Genomic DNA, 8123 nt, shown 5'->3' on the forward strand with positions numbered 1-8123 from the left:
TAATGAACCTTGGGAGTGAGGCCATGTTAGTCCTAATTACAGCTCTTTAAATATTTATATAGCTTAATCTGTTCACCTTGCTCTTTGGCATGGTCCAACATATCTGTAGGGCTGACCTTTCCAACTCAGCCCCATTTGTATACTTTACAGGCCTCTGGGTAGCTATTACTTTGCTTTATCTGAGAGAGGGAAAATATATCACACCAGAAGTGTAAACCGCAGGTAATAAGAGTACAATGTTGAATAAAACCAAGAGGATATAAACACAATCTCCTCTCTCAAAGTTGCTTATGCAGATTCTTAACTAACGCAAAACCAGGACATTTCAGGAAAATTAGCCGCCGGGTATGCCCTGAAGAATCAGCTGAGACAACCACACTTATTTTAATGTGTGACCTCTATCAGATTGGAAATGATATCTCCAGCAGTAACAGACTAGTACATTAACCCCCTCTTTCACCTCTCAATGCTTCATTACAACAGGTCTGTCTAGATGTAATGGGAATGGCTGGGAGATAGATGAGATGCTCATGACTATGATGTGGGATTAGCTGTGCAGCCAATCCCTTCTTTATCCCTCTTCTTCAAGTCATTCTTCAAATACCTTTCTTTCAACAGACTTAGGAATCCCAGGCTGATTTCCGAAGAACTACTTGTGAACTAGAGGAGTGAAAATCTGAAATAATGTTGGTTAATACCCTCCAACCTTGGATGACCCCCACTCCTCATTCTGTACTCTGACCATCTAGGGGGCAAGTCCATGTAGAAACTGTTCCGTAATGAGTCTGTGAGGAATTTGGCAAACTATGGGCAGTCTATAAGCACCACCACTGAAATCACAATCGATACATAGAGAAGACTGTGCAGCGCTGAGGATTTTGGTCACCTTGGCAATTTGAAGGACCTCTAGTGTGGCATACTTCATCCTGAGCACGCTTATGAACTTATTAAGCAGGCAAAATAACACATCTGTGCTTCCATAAAATCTTCATTAAGGAGATGTTACCCCAGAGTAACTAAATTATTTTGCATAAAAAGTGCCTGATGTCCTCATGCTGCTCACTTCTATACCAAATTTTCTGTCCAGTCTGGGTCTGAAATAATAAATAAAATCAGGCCAGGGACCATTATCTAGCCCTGAAGCCAACTGGTACAGATTAGCCACTTCCAGTTCATAACACATGTGTTTCTGGGTCTCATCTGGTCCCCAGATGCTGCCCCTGTGGCCCTAATACAATATTAGTAGTATTATCTTTTTTTTTTTTTTCATTCAAAGCATCTGAACTAGTGTTGCAGTTGAGCAGGGCGATATTTTATTTCTGTGAAGATGGGGGTACGGAAAAGTGTGGCACTGATGGAGGACTGTGTGGGGAGGACTGTGTGGGGAGGATGGTGCTGAAGCCGTTGCAGCCTGGCCCATGCTGCCCATTTGGGAACAGTCCTCGGTGCATGCTGCCCTCCGTGCTGTGCCAGGGCACTGGCTAGCGGAGCACTGGCTGGCAACAGCCAGCGCCAGGCCAGGGAGCACGAATGATTAAACAACATGGATGATGGCCTGCACCTGGGATCTTTTGTTTGCTCATGCTGATGGACCCATAAGAAATCTCCATGAATAGGGCCTGGGTGACTTCCCAATGAGGCTGTTTGGTCTCTGGGGTTCATGGAGGCTCATTTCAAACAGTGGTTGGCTGGAAACTTTCCAGTAAATTTTCAGCCCAACAACTGCTTTCTTCAAATCTTTTATGTTTCATGTAGAACACGTTCAGTTCAGCCCAGCTGACAAAATCTGAGGCCAGGCTCTGGGGTGCCTTCCTCTGGATCCCTAACATCCCCAGGCTGGGGGTATTGCAAACTGTGGGGGCAGAAATATATATTTGGAAAGTCTGTTTCTGGGCTAAGAAGCCTTGAGGTTTATGGGTCTTTGGCCCCAGTTTACTGAAACTCTGGGAGTGAAAAGAAAAGGTCAAGAAAAATGTAATTTTTGATGAATCAGAAACTCTCATCTTCAGCCAGCTCTGGTGCCAACATTGCCACATCTGGTGAGTTTCCAAACATTATCCAAATGATACTGCTTCTTATTGGGATGGGCCTCCTTGGTACCCTTGTATGCCCACCACAGCTCCAGTGACGTCTTGACTAGATGCCAGCTCTCCAGTGCTTGAGAGGAGTTGGGTTCATTTAGGCAACAGGCTGCCTCTCCAGAGCTGCATGTTTGGTCTCTGCCTGGAGAAGCACTGCCAGGACAAGAAGAGCAACGGAGAAGTAGTAACCCTCCTGGAGCTGGCCCGATGCTGCAGGAAAGCAAGACAGTGATCCCCCTCTTTATTCAGCTTATGAGGAGCTGGACTATATTTCTGCAGATAATATCCCTGATATTACAGGTGTGCTGTACAGATTATGCTGCCAGATAGGACAGTGGTGGCACAGTCCGTTTTCCCAGAACCACCCTGTTGCCAGTGAGTAGCAAGACAAAAGTAACAACTGGCATAATTTTTGACCAGGGTCTGCTGAGGTGGACATTAACAAAGGCAGGCAGTGATGGGCAAAGACCTAGCAGATTTGGGCAATGCACCCAAATGCCTTGAGAAAAGCTTCACTGAACACGGTGCAGAGACAGCCTCCATTAGTAGATATGTATGATTACATATAAATTATAAAATATATTTTTAGACAATATATTAAAACTGTGTTCTCCAGGTACTGTCTCTCTATCTGCTTAGCATTCAACCCTCTTTCCCTCCGTACATGCACCACACAACTAAAATGAAGTCATCCGAGACTTACAGGTTTGCTGCCTACCATGTCCACCCTGCAGCTGTTAGCCAGACTTGCTGCCCTCATGTCCCATTCCTGTGTTACTGGCAGTTTGCTCAGCCCCATAGACCCACAGCAGCTCACACAAGGCAGGGTTCAATGTGCCATTGACACATTGGTTAAATAATTAAGCATGCTGAAAACCCATTATGTGTATAATAGTAATATATTCCAGACAGAAAAACTCTAGAAAAGGTTCTCTAGCTCATTATTTCACTCAGCTGATTAAGAAGGTGAGCTATCAGTGGTGACCTCCTGTGCCCGAGCTACAGAGGCTGACCAGACGTGCAGGTTTTAGCGTGTGACTTGTTCACTTGTGCTGATCTATAGGTCTTGTGTGACAGAAATCAAAGCCCATATGGCACAGAACAACCCTGCAAGGCAAAGCTGCTCTCCTGGGAGAGAGCTGGCTCTCCCCTTTCCCTGCTGCAGCTGTGAGGACTGCTAGCCTGGTGGAATCCCGCTCCCACTGTGGTCCTGGTGCAACTATTGCCTCTTCAGAGGAGAGCTGTTTGGGGTCTGGGGATTTTGTACCAAGATGATGTTGTCCAGCTACTCAGCGCTGCCCCATTCACCCTAACATCTGCCCCGGGGGGTGCAGGCAGTGCCAAGCCTTTGCCATAGGAGTCTGTCCCTGGTGAAGCAGCTGGGTAAGCATCACCTCCTCCTGAAGGGAACTGAAGAGTGGGAAGAAAGGAGGTGAATGGCATTCCTGAAATGTGGGAAAAGAAACATTTTATCATGGTTGCCATGGAAACTGGGAAAGGACAATAAGCACTTACAGCTTTTATCATTTCCCTTAGCACTTGTAGCACACAACCTGTGTGAAGAGGAGCATTATCACGCACAGGGAGGCTGACAGATACCTGAATGGGAAAAAATGTGTGAGAGAACGTGTGCCAGGGCCAACTGAATGCATCCCAGCAGAGGGGCTGCAGAGACAGCAGGGAGATGGCACTTCCTGAGTGCTCCCAAAGAATGGGAACAGGGCACCTCGGAAGGAGTGCACAAGCAATGCAAATTCAAACATCTGGGGAGACTGGGTTTGGCACAGAGAACCCCATGCAACCCAGGAAATGTCCTGGGGCTTTTGTTACTGCCAGTCCCACTTTGGCATCTTTCTGTGGTCCTATACATCCTTAGTCCAACCAGGCATCTCTTTCACAGCTGTTATGTTTGTGTGTTTCCTCACTGCTGTCTTTGGGGTTTTATTCAACACATCATGTATAACTTTCCTCACTCAAATTAATTTTTAGTGCATTTGACTGGAAAAGGTCATGTAGATCCAGCTCAACCCTTACATGACAGATCATGCCCACACACCATCAATACATCAAACAGGAAGACATTTCCTTGGTTACAATGCATTCATAGTCCAAAAATCACTCTTTGTCCTCAGCACACCAAACATCCATTATATTGTGGTCATGACTATTTCAGTCATTTAACAGAGATGCTTTCCCCATCTGCCTAAAATATTAAATTTCTGCCTCCTGCTCCCACTCACATTCCTGCTCCAATATTTCCTTCAGGATGTCTCTCCTCGTCTTATGGATGTGCAAAAAAAATGCAGGCACTTATCACATGAGGCACATCATGATGAGAAACACCCACCCTTCTCATGAAGTACCACCTCCCTCCTATCCATCTTCCTGAAGTACATGCCAGCGATCATCTGCAACCACTCTGCACGAAGCTAAATAATTCTTCCTTCATGCCGAAACCACCAACAAAGGGCTTCCCTGGCCAGGGAAACAGGGCATACACTGAATCCAGATGCCCAGAACAAGAATAGGAACCATAACGTTCATATCCTCCCTAGAAGCAAATAGTTCCTCTCCATTCCAGCACCCAGACCCAATTTTTGCAATAACACAGCATCACAGACTTTTCCACTTCACATTATCATCAGTGAATATTTTATAGTGATCAGTCAGCCTCTGCAAACCCATGGAAAATACCTTTTCCTGCTGGCAAAGACTAGGCATGTGTGTCTATCATTTGCAACCCTTCAAAGCCAGTACCAACTCTCATGCATTTTCAGGCTTATGACATGATGGAGCAGAGATCTCCCCATTTCAACCTCAGCTGGTGAACTGATGAGCAGTAAGCTGCCAGAGGTAATGGTGGCATGGCTTCCCACTTGGATGGGCACACTCATGGCTGTATCAAGTATGTTAGGAAATCCCAGATGCAAATTTTTATGCTTGCCCAACTAAAAATCATGTGCATAATCCCATCCATATTAATGAATCTCATAATCATAGCACTTAGCAGCATGTCCTACATCTGCTGCCCAATAGTAATTTGAAAATGGTGCCAGGAACATTAATGGATGGCAGGAAAGGAATCACATGATTTTGGCAGTTTAATACACTTACACCTCCAGACCGGTATTCCTGTAGTTTTGGAAAGACATCCCATGAGGTACTGCCAGTAAATCTGTAGAGCACAGAACAGGGCAAGGATCTGCTGGACCTCAGGACATCTCCCAAGTACTCTGCAAACAGCATATGCACGAGTATTGTCAAGAAAAGCGTCTTAGACTATCATAACGAGGAGGCTGGTCAAGAGAGTTTGATTAGTGTAAACAACATACACTGTATAAACATGGCCAAAGCTCTGAAAAAGTCAGTGTCTGTTCTAGTTGGTCCAAAGACATGCTTCAAAGTTTAGAGAAAGACATGAATACTAGAGAGGAAGAAAACTGCAACCAACCTTCCCAATCGATACCTGGGATTAAATCCGGAATAGTTGTTTTCACGATTCAGCTATATGGCTATGTTGTGACAGGTTTACCATTTGAATCTATTCCTTCACGGTGGGGTGAAACATAGTTCAATTGGCTCTCTGTGAGAGTAAGGCCCCTCTCTCTGGCTATTTTAATATACTTACTGGCATACATCAAACATGATTTGAAGCAAAGGTCTGCAGAGAATTAATGTTCCAGATAAACACTTGGTTTTTGCCTGACACAGCATGAGGATGAATGGGCTGTTGTTAGGTTGAATTTTTCTCTTGTTACCAAGCAGGTCTCCCAGTAGCACTTGCAAAGATAAGGGGATCAGATCTCCAAATCCCAGGTGAAAGCTGATCACTACCTCACAATGGAAATTATTCTCTTGCTTTCAAGTTATCAGGTAGTGGCTGTTACTACAGACTATTGTGTTAGTTTGCAGACATATAAAATACCCTATTTTCTTCATCCGTAATACTGAGATTGTTGCCATCCCATTAATATGCCCTTCTTATCTTTTCTCACTTTTCTTCATTTTATATGTAACTTTATACTTTGCTTTCCTTGATGCTTTGTGGTGTAACCTAAACGCCAAGAACAACACCAATGACTGTGGGTCATCTTTGTTTAATAGCCGGTCTGGCAGCTGATCATCTTCCAAGTGGTCCATACAGGATATGTAGCTGGTTGGCATATAGCGATTTCTACCTTGTAAATCTGAGGTCTCTTCCTTCATCACATTGCTTCACAAGAGAGCTAAGTGTGTCCTGCAAACACATTTCTGTTCATCTGAATCTTTTTATGGATTTGCTTTGACTGTGTTCCTTCCTTTTTCATGTTTGCTTTCCACAGTTATCCTAGGGAACACATTTTTTGGTAGGAATACTCACCAAGTGTGAATTTAGTGTGAAAACACATTTCAAACTCATAATACCAACCACTTACATCACAAAATAATTCCAGAAAGTTACACTCACCCACTTGGGAACAGAAACATATCACATCATCAGAATATCAGCATCTCCCAAGGAACTGGCCACAAATGAGACATAGAGCACAGATTATTCCAATAAATTATTTAGCAAATAAGTCTGAACAATAGTTCCATATGGAAATATTGTGATCTTTTCTCAGATAATCTATTAAGAGAAATTATTTAGCTATGTGTCAGATGAATTATTCAGCCAAATACTTGGAAAATAAGTGAGATGCAAAACATTTGCTCTTAAAGAAGTCCTCCTTTTAATCAACTAATCTTGTTAGCAAGTTGGATTCTGACATAGGAAAGAGAATGAAGCAGAACAGTTCCTTCCTAAAGAGCATTGACTATATGTCAGCAACATCCTTGTTTTAAATCTGGAGAAGTAGTCTTTGAATGCTAGTAACTTTCTTAAATCTTTCTTCAAGTTTTTAAAGTTACACCTAGGTTCCAGATGTTACATCTCATAACTTCTGCAAAGATGCTCAAGGTCATAGTTAACATGTTTCTCAAAGACACTCAAGAAATAAGCAAAAAAGGTTTGTCATGCAACATTCCTCTGTTGGATCACAAACTATATCCCTCTCTTCTTGCACCTCTCCTGAGTTACATCACAGCACCCCACTAAGGAAAAGATTAAAACATCTAGTGACTCTCTCTTTCAAAACCACATTAAAATGCTTCTCTAAGAAAAGCAGCCTGCATCCCCCTTGAGCAACAAAGTCTGCCATCTGGTAGGTTTGTTCTTTATAGCAATTTAGAGGATATTAAATCTTCTTTTGTATGCAGAGAATTAGGTGGTGGAGGGGCTTAGCATTCTATTTAAGAAAAAAAAAAAAGGAGAAAAAACAGTTCAGAAAGTCATTGTGTCCAGAGAAGAATATTAGAGAGGCATTAACTAGAAAGACAAAAGGCAAGCTAGCATCAGCTCTTTTGAAAGCTGTAAATCATTCCGACTCCTCGGGTGGGTGGTTAGTTGGGTAATTATTGTCCTTCGTTAGAATCTAAGCTTCTAAACAGATTTTGAAACAAAATAATCCAAAATGAGCATCCAGGAAGACCTAACAGTGTCAAGGGGAAATCATGGAAAAGGTATCTTCAAACAGAGCCTTTAAAGAAAACCATAGCTTTCCATTTACATAGCTAAATAGCTTATCTTTGGAAAATTAGGACTTTTTAAAGCTGTTCTCTTTGGTCACTGAGGAAGTGTTGAAGGTAGCTGGTTCCTAAGGCAGAAAAAACTTCCAGAAAAGGTTTTGGTTTGCCTCAGGACTTTCAATGACCCTCTATCCTGGAGACTAATGGAGCAGGCTAATGCTTCCAAATCGGTTGTTTCAGCAGATGCCAGGAGCGTTTGCCCAGGTGGAATGCCCCTTCTGTGAAGTGGAGGCTGCCTGCAGACTCTTCCAGCTGGAGGGATCAGGTAAATCCAAACAGAGATTGAAGAGCTAGAAAATCTATGGGCATGCTAGAAATTCAGGAGACCTGTGCAAGGTCTGATAATCTAAAACAAATTATATACAGTGATTGATGGCGTGCTATCGATCGATTGCAAAGACATAGACCAGCAGCTTCCAAAACAGGCTTCGCAAC

The sequence above is a fragment of the Phalacrocorax carbo genome, chromosome 9 (assembly GCF_963921805.1).
Source record: "Phalacrocorax carbo chromosome 9, bPhaCar2.1, whole genome shotgun sequence".
Lineage (NCBI taxonomy): Eukaryota > Metazoa > Chordata > Aves > Suliformes > Phalacrocoracidae > Phalacrocorax > Phalacrocorax carbo.